This window comes from Spermophilus citellus (genome assembly GCF_964194105.1).
Source record: "Spermophilus citellus genome assembly, chromosome: 3".
NCBI lineage: Eukaryota > Metazoa > Chordata > Mammalia > Rodentia > Sciuridae > Spermophilus > Spermophilus citellus.
The window spans coordinates 53,377,917-53,390,778 of NC_138184.1; the positions used below are offsets into that span (position 1 = coordinate 53,377,917).

At 38.9% G+C, this 12,862-nt stretch overlaps 1 protein-coding gene across 8 annotated transcripts in view; it reads right to left on the reverse strand.

Moving 5' to 3' along the window:
• The window catches only part of FHIT (fragile histidine triad diadenosine triphosphatase), a 1,488,252-nt gene that overhangs the window by 237,344 nt on the left and 1,238,046 nt on the right, over positions 1 to 12,862 (reverse strand). The window lies entirely within an intron of this gene.

The window sequence follows — 12,862 nt, forward strand, 5'->3', positions numbered from 1 at the left end:
TCTCTCCATCTACTATCATTTTAATTTTGTATGGCTTTGGAATATGTGCTGAAAAGAATTACCAAGGTGCTGACTGCATGTAAGTAACTAGACTAAACTATGATAGACAAGATGAGGTAACCGCTAGAAACCTGGATTTGTACATGACCCTAGGGTCCTTTAGTCTGGCAGGAGATAGATGGATGAGGCACCAGCATGGCAGTCGTACTTGCATGTATAATCACAACAGCCAGAGAACAATGCAATGAGAAGGGTTCTGTAACTGTGCTCTGTTCTATATTAAAAAACACCTATGAAGACTATCGACATTAACAAAGCTATCAAATTTCCTCTTCAGTTCTTTGATACTACTCAATCATGCAATCATGTCCTAGCTACCATTCAGTGACTTCTCACTAAGAATCTTCTGTATGTCAACACACTTAGCAGAGAATATTTCATTTAATCCCTTCAATGACTGTGCCTATGAGATGTTACCTGTACTTGACAGGAAACTGAGGTTGAGGGAGGTTAAGTGACTTATAGGTACAGTATTATAACAAGGGGTACTGACTTGACACCCATGTTCTCACCTCAATGCATGAAACGGGATGATACTGGGGGAGACAAGAGGTCTGATAGGAGGTAATTTGCATTTTTCATTCATCCATCCAACTATTTATTCATCTATGCATCTATCCATTCATTCATTGCTATAATTCACCATGTGATATTCACCATGTAACTACCCCTGTACTCAGTGCTGGGACACAGTGCTGAGCAAAACAGACAAGGCTCCTGACCTCACAAAATCCACAATCTAATAAAAGAGCAGACACCAATCAATGACATGACTGTAATCTCAGACTAAGATAATTCTCCACGGGAAAGGAATACATTTGAATGAAAGCCTATAACAAAGGACCCTGACCAAGGCTGGAGGTCAGATTTAAGGAAATGAGGTCCAAGATCAGAGCCGAAGGTCAAGTCCACATTAAGTAGGTGGAAGGCGGGAGCAGGAATGGAAGTGAGCACTACAGAGGAGAGAAGAGGACATACAGGGATTCAGGGAAGGAAGGAGCATGAAGTGTTTAAGATCATGGGGCCATTCAGTGAGGACAGGGGTGACAGGGGAAAGCCTGGGGAGACCTGTAGGAGTTGGCCTTGCAAGGGTGCCTGGGGCAGCAATAGGAGAAGTGAAGGATCTGGAGAGGCAATCAGAGAAAGTATGGAGAGGAAAGGGACGACTGCGCTTTTCCATGATCAGACTTCAGGAGGCACAATAATATAGGGATCCGGTAAGACCAGAATGGAAACACAGCAATCAGCAAATAAACAGGCCACTGAGTGGATTAAAGAGAAGTTTGTAACTCTGATTAGGTGGTGGCAATAGTGATGAGGAAAAATGGATGGATTAAAAAAAAAACTATACAAAGTAAAATCCAAAGAATCATTGATGAATTGAACTTGAAAAGAGGGATGCAGAAGGAGTCAAGGATAGCCCCTGGATTGCTGGCTTGACTCATTAGTGGTGCTGTTCATTGACAGGGAACTCTAAAATGTGGCCTCTCCCTCATTGAGATGTCTTTTGGGCATCCTAGTAAAGTGGCCTAAAAAGCACTTAGTTATATACTTTAGGAGTTAAGAGAAGAGGTCTGAGATGAAGATACTGACTTGAGAGTCCACTGAAGAGATGGCAATGGTTGCTGAGGCTTTGGGAAACAGAGAGGAGGTTATGGGAAACTGTTCATGGAGAACCGGGCAGATCACACTCAGTGGTCACTATATTCTTTCAATCTACTTCTTCCTTGTGGGGATCTGCACCTTTTCTTCTCTCTCCTTCTAATACCACTGTCTATTTTCATTTCCCTTTGTCCTAGTTTTTTAAAATTATTTTACATTTCTATTTTATACTATGTGTCTCTGCCGCCACTCCAGCTTTTGTAGAATAAGAATCAATCACTAGCTTTGAGGAAATTCAGATGAGATTCTAAATAGTCAAATTACTCTGACAGTTACCCAGAAATTAATAGATTAAATTCACTTGATAAAAGTGCATTCAAAGGAACTGTCTTTGAGATTCTAAGATGATTCTTGATGCATTCAATTCATGAAAGCCAAAATGTTTGAAAGTCATGGTGGTGTGGGGGGGGAAGGGAGTGTTAGGGACAAATCCAGGATTTGATGCCTAAGGGGTTCCCCAGTGTTCAGTCTTGAGGTAGACTAAATTCACCAGGCTTAACTGACAGATTCAAAGATGTTAGGACACACCAGCTGAGAGGGCCATTTTTCTCATCTTCATCTGTTTGAGTGATTTACAGCTAGAAGTGATAAGTAGCTATACACAATGCAGTCTCCAATGACAAAAACTCCTAGGGACATTTGGTACATGCACCAAGTAATTCATTTAATAACCTAATTATTAGATATTAAGCACTGAAATTTAACCAATACCTGGTTCCAGAAGGAAGAAAAACAACTCATTTTCATAGCCCTCTGTTATGTCTTTTACATTATCTTAAAGCTCTTTTTTTTCATATTTTTTTGTAACAGGTTGACTGTGGATTTTCTGAGGGACAGAATAAGTTTCCTTTCTTCCTTCCCTCCCTCCTGCTTCCCTCCCTCCTCCTTCCTTTTACTCATCTCTCCCTAAAACCCTCCCTCCCACAGTGTCTGACACATAACAAATGAACCAACCAAACCACTTATGTGTTCCTTCTCAAAATGCAGCAGATCCATTCCATAAAATGAATGAATCCATCTGATTCCAAACAAAGCAACTAACATCACTGAATATTTCTATCAAGACTTTTTAAACCCAAGCATTTAATTCAGCAGTCCTGAGCTCATCCATGACAAAAGGGACCTTATCATTCATATCTTCTTGCTGATACATAATCATTAGGTTAAAAGTTTGCAAGTAATATTAAAATAGAGAATAAAATTAGCTTTCCCATTTTGAGCAAAAACGGCCATGAATTAGAGTGAGGGCTCTTGTTAAATACTTGATGTGTTCTGTTTTTATTTTGTTGTTCTCCTTAAGAGCCACTTTGTTCCATGTTTAGTCAAAGCTAAGAGAAAGCATTTTCTGAGATCACCTTAATTTATTTCAGCTAAATCTAAGTGTCAATCAAAAGTTCTGAAAAGCAGAAGGTCCTGGAGAAAAAAATATAAATTTCATATGATTGTAGGGTGTGTTAGGAAAGAAAATTATTCTTGTCCTAACCGAAGAATGGCTGCTGAGTTCCTAAAGGATACAATTCAATCCCAAGGATCTGTTGACTACAAGATGGAGCTCTCTTCCTCTCCATCATTAAATGGGAACATCTTTTCTAGTCTTAGAAGGAAGCTGATGGAAAACAGTAACTGTTTTCTCAGTATAATTTCATTTTCCTTTTAAGTTTTATTTAAATTTAAAATTCCAATTTAAAGCAATTGTTCCCATGTGTCTGTGATTTTAAGAACACAAACACGATATGTGGCCACATGGATCATATTAAAAGGAAATAATAACAGAACAACCATATTGTATTTCTAATAAGCCAGGTAAATCAGAAAAGCAAACAGTATTGTTTGTGGCTAATAGTTTTCTGGGTTTAGACCGAGTCAAAAAACTCATGATGTCTGCAAGTTCAAAGTTCAAGTCTGAATTCTATGGGTTAAATAAGTTAGTTTCTCAAACTACCCACTTCCTTTTGTCACTTCAGGGAGAGAGAAAGACAAAAACAGAAAGAGATTACAAAATTAGAATTCAAATGCCATTCTTAGGATAGGAACAGTGAGACAAAACTAATCTTCTTTGAGCACATACATATTTCAAGTACCCAAGTATCAAAACAGCAACTTTCCTATTTATAATTTTGTTTATTCCTACAAATTAAATAATTGAGGTTTGGGAAAATAATTTCCTACATATTATTCAGAGAGTGAGTGATAAAATTCCAGTTTTAAAGACAGACCTGTTTGACTCTGATCTGAGATGAATTCTTTTTCAACTAACTTTTTCAAAAATTGGGGGAAATGTCTTATCTTTAAAATATTTTGAGAAGAAATACTCGAATAAAGTTTCCATGAGGACACAGGCAGTATGTTAAAAGAACACAATATAAAACGTTGGATGTGAATTGCTAAGCAGATGTATGTCACTATGAAGTCACATTTTTCATCATAATGGTTTGCTGTCTGTTGGCAATGACCCCAGTTAAGCTGTTTTTATACAACAGAAGCACAGCTGGTTAAAAGGGACTAAATGTGGTCAAGCAACTAAGATTTTTAATTCATTCAGTGCCAAGAATCTGCGTAGATTCCTTTTTAAAATAAAGCAAACTATAAGAAAGCTGACCCATAATAATTTGGTTTTCTGCCTTTAATAATGTTAATCTTTTGGTCAACTTGTCTACGAGTGGCCTGTATATTATTCATGATAAAATCTCAAAAACATTACATCAACATTGCTTTTAGATCCTGGAAATTTCCTTTGCAAAGAGGTATGAAAAAGGAATGAATTCCTCAAGTTTGCTTGAAATTGGGTATGTTTTAGATATGAAATGACAGGCATGGGCACGTGTTTCTACCATCCATCAACTGTGGGCTGCATGGGGTAACCCTCATCATCCATTAATTCATATGTTTATAAAGCACATGTCACTTGATAAAGTACATTTGCTTGTGTCACCCCATGTGATGACATAGTTAACGTTTCCAGAGTGTAGGGTAAAACTATAGGGAATTGTACTTTGCCTAGAAGGCTAGTTACTTAAGAATATTTTGGGGGAAGTGGCTTTTACCAACTAGTATAAAAGACTCTCTTATGGCTCTGTGTAAATTATTTCTAACATGCCTCAACAAACCCTACAAAATAAATTATAATAGATAAATAGCAGTGCTCAAATAATGAACATTTTGGAAATAGCAAGGGAGGACATGCATCCTTACCCATTCCCAATTAAAATGTCATCAGTTTAGAGTTCTGAATTTAGGTATTTATAAAATTAATATCATGCAATTGAATATAAATCTTAATTCTAGAGTACAAAAGCCGATTAAAAACCACATCATATAATGATGTGTGTGTGTTTTGGTGTTACTGGGGACTAAACCCAGAGCTTTGTGCATGATAGACAAGTACTGTACCATTCAGCTGCACTACCAGCCCTATATCAAAACAAATCAATACAATGCCACCAATGAGAATACCATTATGAACTGCATCTTAAACTCAGTGTGAAATCGACTAGGCCATGCATTTGAAAGGAAGAAATCCAACATCAGTTCCATAAATCAAATTAATATCAAGATAAAATTGACTACTGAAAAACATCTTACTCAGGGGAAAATTGTGTTCTCGGGGATGTAAACAAAAAAGTATGTGACCCTCCACTGTATTAACCTCAAATTTTAGAAAATATCTAATTATGGGAGAGTTTTAAGACAAGTAGATTATAGAGTTAGCAAAACAATGCTTGTGACAAAAATCAATAGCATGCATTTTTATTATAACATAGTTTCTATGTCTGCAAGGCTTTAAATTGTCTAGGAGAACATAGCACAAAGTATAATGTATGGATGCAGGTATCTACAGAAAATATAGACTCCATTAAGAAGATATATCTGACAAATGTACATGCATATATATGTGAGAATATATTTATAATTATATACTAAATCTCACGAAGTTACATAAATATTTCCTCTCTTGCTTTATGCATTTACTTTAAGAAAATATTATTTAAGAGATGACAGTTTTTTTATTTGTTCAACTTGAATTATTTTTTCTCTTGCAGAATTGTGTCTTCTTACAGCTAGAGAATAAAATCTCTTGATAGTACAATATGCTCAAAGATTTTGCATTAACATATCCACAAACTTTCTCTCACCCTCAAAAAAAGTGAAGGGTAGACCTCATCACTTCTCATCTAGTACCTGGGTTTAGGTTTAGTAGGTAGAGCCAACACTCCCAAGAGATTCTTAAAAGGGACTTTTAAAAAGTGGATCAATTATGCCTTGCCTCCAGGCCATAAGATCCCATGACTGTAACAAAATTTGTATGAAAATTGAGATTTGACACTAAAAATAAATACTTAAAATTCTGTTATCGGCTTCTAATTTTCTCCTCTCTGCTCTATTAGGTGAGAAAGGGCAAATCAAACTGGTTGCAGAAAGAACCTATAATCAAGATGAGCTAGAAAATGAGATTTCTAGGGAGCATGGCATTTTCAGACTAATAGAGTCAAAAGAACTTGCAGATAAGACTGCTAAACTGATCGGAGGGCCTTTGAGGAAATATCACCGTATATAAAGATGGCTAAAGAAGAGTAACACCAGAACTTATGGAGAAGACTGCTTTGGGGAGCCTATGAAGAATTATCCTGATAAGTAGAGGTGTCTGAACAGCCATGAATGTAGGACTCAATCTCCTCATGGGCAAAGAGCAGTAGATGGCACTCAAGAGGAAAAGCATCATTTTCTTGACTTCCCTCTGGTCTGGATTGTATCCCACTTCTACTTTGGCCAGGAATGGACAGGATATAACCTATGCCACACACCCGCAGCTGTCCTGGATGTAAATATTAGATAAGATTAAGTGTTCCTTTATCCAAAGAACTCATAGTAGCCTAAGAAGCTTGGTTAAAAATTGAGTAAAATTCTAAAACACATAGTTTCAGAACTTCCAGAAGGAACACACAAAAGGTGTTCACTTAGAATCAGCCTGGTTCCCAAATGCACTTTGGTTGCTACGTTTGCAGGATAAGCCCAGTAGATGGAAGGAATACTACAGAATACATTCCGTGGAGTTGGACGTAGCATGGTTGATTTTTTGGGTAGGATGGGGGATAAAAGAATAAATGAAAAGCTGTCAGAGGGAGGAGAAAGCAGAAGGAAAGGGAGGAAGACTAAGAAAGACGCACGGGAGAAGTGAGAATGAAAAAAGACCAGGCAGATACTTTAGAAAAATAATAAAACAATAATGAGGATGTCTGCGAGAAACATGGCACCTCTCATGATATCCTTACAAGGCACCTCATTTCCAAGCAACAGAGCTGAACTCAAGCAATAGTAACATTCAGAGGGACCAGCGACAGGTGAGCTTTTTGCCCCTTGATCAATTTGAAGGAACACTAAAGTAAAGGAAAAAATGCCATCTATCTTCCTAGGGAGGCATTTTAATTATAAATTCAGGGCTTTGGAAGACTTACAGCTATAACCAATGCTGACCTCAATTGAGTATTTTCTTACAAAGCCACATGTCCACGATTGGTAATAAGATCACAGTTCCAATCGGATTTCACACTGTGAACTGGGGGGAGCGGGTGTTGATAAAGTCAACTCCCAGGAACAGGGCAGGGAGCTACATGAATTTTAAGCAGGTTAGGAAGCTCAGGCTTCTTTAAGAAAGACTTTGGACTCAAGGTAGTCAACTTACTGAAAAAAAAAATTAGAGAAGAGGAGAGAGGAGGAGAGGAAAGGAAAGGACAGAGTTGTGCCTTCAAGGTGTTTTCTAGAGGAAGGCTATTCCACAGAAGTGATCCTTCATCTCATTCCAGAATCAGACACCGGCAGCTCTTATGATGCCTCTAGCGGTTGCTCTGTGGTTTAATATCAAAGTTTTCTCATCTCCCCAGAGAGCTGCAGAAAAGGTGCCTCAGCACTTTTAATCCATCACTTCCCATTAAGTGCATTAGCTGCACCAGCCTACCAGACCCCAGTGTGGGCCAGCACTTGCCAAAGTGGGTTTCCATGGCACTCATGACCCTGCATGCTCAAAGGAGCTCTGTGAACAAAAGGGTTTGTGCCTAATAAGTTTGACAGATGTTGGATTTAAACAAAGCTAAAGTTATTAAAGGTTTTAAGATGCCAGTGTAGCCTGTGAATGTGTAAGGACCAGGCCCAAAACGGAATGTTTCCCGAACATTCTCCATTAGGGTATACTAATCTTTTAACTTCATTAAGCATCTTATAGATAAGTGTGTGGCTGAACATGTTTTGGGAAATATGCACACATAGAAAAGGTCAGCTAGATTGTGTGAGAAGCCCGTGTTTTACATATAGCTCACATATTAAACTTTACAAAAATGTATTGTACTCTGTGTCATTATTCCTCACAAGAACAACAGTGACAAAAGTCTCCTGTTCCTAAGCCCACAAGGATCTGCCCTATACCATGCATATTTACTTATTGTACTGATCAATAATGTCTAATGTTCTTATTGGTTACAATCTTCATTCCATTATTCAAAAATAAAAATTAGTCACATTCTCAATCATCACTCAGTTTCTCTTATTTGTATGTGGTGACAGTCCTTGGATGAAATTCCTTAATAGTGTCTCTCAAAAGACAGCATCTACCTACACACAGCAGGCTCCCACATCACCATGTTTGGGGACTCTAATTTGCATTAAGTGGAAAAGTAAATGCTAATGTTTAATTAATCCTAAAGCTTGAATTTCACCCCAACCTCTGCAGAATTCTGTTCCCCTGAAACGCCTGTTTGCTTTTCTGTACACCACAAGCTCTGGTTAAATAAACATTAAACAAATGGGATCAGTTACTGTGTTGTGTATAATTTGAGGCCATTCCCAGCTACTTTATGGTTTATCTGTGGACTTGTGGGTATTATATGCATTTTTTTTAAGTTCACCTAAGGGCATTTCCCTCAGTGGGTAGAAATTCATAATTCCTGGCAGGAATGACTATTTCTAGCAGCCCCTCAAAAACAAAATATTTTCCGGAAAGTGAAATAATAAAACATACTGCATGCCTGATACTGCTGAGGTCACTTAAACTGTCCATAAATAACCCAAGAGAGGGATCACTGAAGTTACCTGGTTTTGAGAATTTCAGCTCCACCTCCCTTTCCAAAGACTCATTTCCAATGCACAGATCCTTCCAGAAAACTCCATTTCCCCTTCACCCCCACTGGGAACATAAGCGAGTACCATTTTGCTAGGTACCAAGCCTCCTTACCTTGCCATAGTTCTCATGTATTTTCATTTAACTACCATCCTCAGCTAACGCCACCTTTCTCCCAACTTTACCTTTGAGAGGACGAAAAGGATAGTCTTTCTGAACAGATGGGCTTTTCAGGGAGAAGTAGTTACATTTAAATACAGATAAATGTACTGTAAATAATGGTCTTAAAAGAATTTGGGTCTTTAAAGAGGAAAATATGAGAGCATGAGATACTATTCTTTAATTACATGAGATTTTTTTTCTCCCTTGAAGACAAAACCAATTCCTAATGAAGCATAATGAATCGTAAAGAGGCACCCATGCTCATTCCAACAGATGTTTATTGATTGGTGTTGACTGCACACAAATGCAACCCAGGGCTGCCTGCTACTGTTGGTAACTGGTGGGAAGCGACGCTGGCTCCCCCTCTTTATTTTACCTTCCGAGACAAGCTGACAAATTTATTTTGTCACAAGCAGCTGTGTTCTTATTTTTAAAGGGTTGGCTTACAACTAAGAAAGCAAGTGAGGGAACAGCCTTTTGGTGTCCAATGTGTTATCTGGCAAGGACAGATTGTTTTAGGGTGAAATGGAAAAAGATTTTTTAATGAAACTACATTTCAAACGAGCAGCATATGCTTGATTTTCCCTTCTGCTACTCATCCTGCCATTTGTTAATTTTTGTTATTGTTGTTCTCTGGGACTCCTAAATTTTCATACAAGCTGTCTCGTCCAGCACTAACACAGCTTGGGGTGAATTGTCACTTGGGATGAAAAAAAGCTGCATCTTCTAATGCTGTACTTTTATTTATTTATTTTCTTTCCAGATTTTCCACATTTGATGAAAGTTTACATGCACCCAGTTGACCAAACAGCCAGGGAAGAAAAGAAGAATAAATTCTCCCTCTATGAGGGTGCTTGGAGCCCCAGAGCCCAAACAATGGGATTTCAAAATGTGTGATCATCGGCAGCTGAGCTGCTAACAATTATGAGGTCAGCACCCAGAAGGGAGGTCTGGAGAAACTCTGAAATGAGGAATTAGGGGGAAATTTCTTTCCTTCTAATACTATAATGCCACATATTAATGTAAATGACTCTCTCCAAATAATTCAGAGGCCCCGCTGAAGAAAATTTAGAAAAATGAATTTCAGTCTTCAGCAATCTGAGTCCTATTTGAAAGTACTTGGTTTTGCAAATTTAAAAAAGAAATTACAGGGAATAGGAAATCTTTGAATAGCAGATGTTTTGATATGTGCAAGATAATTTTCTGAAAAATGTGAACAACCATGGAAGAGAGGAACCCTCTACTACCTTTGATAGGATTATCTTAAAATGAGGATTCCATTGTATTTGGGAATTAAACATACAAATTTCTATGTCTGCAGGTCCTGGTTCAAGAGGTGACTTTGGTAAAGCAACGTGCAGGGAACTGAGGTTTGGATGGGTTTATAAACTACATTTCAGGGCTCTTTCCTTTAGCAGTTGCACAATCTAGAGAGATTCACCCCTTCCTTTGAAACATCCTAGAGAGAGGGCTTGGTCAGCTATGGGCTCAGTCAAACTTAGGTCCACATGCAGGTTCACCCATTCACTGGTTATATGACCCCAAGTGAGCTATGTCAATTCCTCAAAGTTCAGTTTCCTCGACACACTCCCCAGACAACCTTGAGAGGACAAGGCAGAGACAAAATCCCAAAAGAGCAGCCATGTTGGGCTTGTCCCCGAGACCTGGACTGCAAGCAGCTTGTACAGAGAGGTTGGGATCAGTTGCAGGTGCCCATGTGGGCATGATTCTGACCATTGCAAGGGTCACTATGCAAATAAAATGTGCTGCCCCAGAGCCTTGTGGATAGTAGTATGATACATTAAATGGCAACAAATATAATCAGAAGTAACACCAATGTCAATTCCTCACTCCATCTCATTTCAAGAGGTTGAATCATAAGGGTTCAACCTCTTGATGGTGAGGCTCCATGCAGAGGTGCCATGCTTTTGCACAGCAGCCTTAAAGGGACTGTCATGCCCACTAGTTTGTCATGGTTATAAGACTGCACATGGGATATGTCCTGCCATTATCACGTAAAATGTGGACCACATAGCAAGGAGGTACTAGTGTCCTAGTAATGATGGGTACTCAGAACCAAGCTATGCATAAGAAAAACAGTTTCAGACGGAGTTGAAGAGTCATTTAAGAGGCTCGATAAACTCCAAATGGGGCCTTGTGAGACCTATGGCCACTTAACCCTGAACATTCAGAATATCATTGCTATCAACTCAAGTTAATCTCTTATAAAGAACTAAGGAGAACTGACAAGCTTGGTTCACCAAACACCTCCAGCCTCATTTGCTGGCATGATTGGCTAGGAGGGTACCCATGGTACCCACTGCAGGAAACCATGAATTTCAGTCAGTTTTATAGTCAGGGTGCACCAAGCCTCTGACCTAACCACTAAGGGTGACTTTCTCATTCCTCTTGGAATCCCTGCAACCTCACTCACATGTACCCTTCCCGGTTATAGTAGTCATGTTAGATTTGTTCAACAGTTAATTACCGTAGCTTCTCATCATACATATAATAGTTGCTCAATTAACTTTTGCTGATTGGAGGTATTTGGGCCAAGGACCAGGTCTCATTCTTGTTCCTTTTTTGACTGGTTTCTGGTACATAGGAGAAGCTGTGTAACTTATCTTCCTCCAACAAAAAATATGGGTATGGTGTTTAAAATGTTCCCTTTTCTCCTAGTACTAGTATTAATCAGGACCAAAGCAGCAAAACTTCACAGGGTTACTATGGAGTCTTCAAGCACAATATTTTTTGGGGAAAAAACTCACAGAACTAGTCTGTGTCATATATAAAGAAGAATATGGTCCTTTTGGGCCATAATGGCATTTTTCAAGAACTGATATGGATTGCCTCATAATTGCTACAGCCATAGCAATCTATACTGGCCATAAAGACAGGCCAAAGGGAACTGTTATGACCCCTGAGTGTTACCAGTGCCTATCTGTTTGGCCAAGTCATATCCCAACTTCAAAATGATAGATGATGTGCTACAAAGTGCCCAAGAAAAGAAGAGAGAAGGAAAGAAGTGTGGTATTCTTACTCTGTGCATGGCTTTGCCTTGCTTGTACAGGAGGTCAGAGGAAAAAATAAAAGGTGAACTTTGCTTTCTAAACCCTGCTCCTGAATATGATGGAAAGATGCTTCACTTGTGCAATTAAACAGTAACCTAATGGTTTCAGCGCCAGGAATTGCGGCAGCTCTGGCCAGGTTCCACCAATTATTCCAGTGCATACAAAATGCCTTTGCCCGGCCCAAGAAACAAACACAGACTTTATTTTCTGCCTCATCTACCCTGCATTTCCTCATGCTTAATACTGTCAGATATTAAATGGCACTAAGAGAATCAGCATCCCTCGTGAAGGATGAGCCTGCATAGAGGCAACCATGTTCACACACTGAGAGTATCAACTTCACACATATCTAAATGGCTGCAGTGCGCACAGCAGCCAACCCCAGCAAATGTTAAATCACAGACCTCACACTGAAAGCTGTGCATGACTTTAGATGGGTGAATTCCAATTTCATGTTGAAAAAGTTACCTAATTTCGGGGCTGGGGATGTGGCTCAAGCGGTAGCGCGCTCGCCTGGTGTGCATGCGGCCCGGGTTCGATCCTCAGCACCACATACCAACAAAGATGTTGTGTCTGCCGAGAACTAAAAAATATTAAAAAAAATTCTCTCTCTCTCTCTCTCTCTCTCTCTCTCCTCTCTCACTCTCTCTTAAAAAAAAAAAAGAAAAAAAAGAAAAAGTTACCTAATTTCAAAGGTTGAAGGGGGTGTAAAAATAGTGTCCAAGTAGACAGAAAAGTATCACGCCAACACAAGAACTTGCCAGCAACTGGTAGACGAATCCAACAAGAGCGGGTTTCA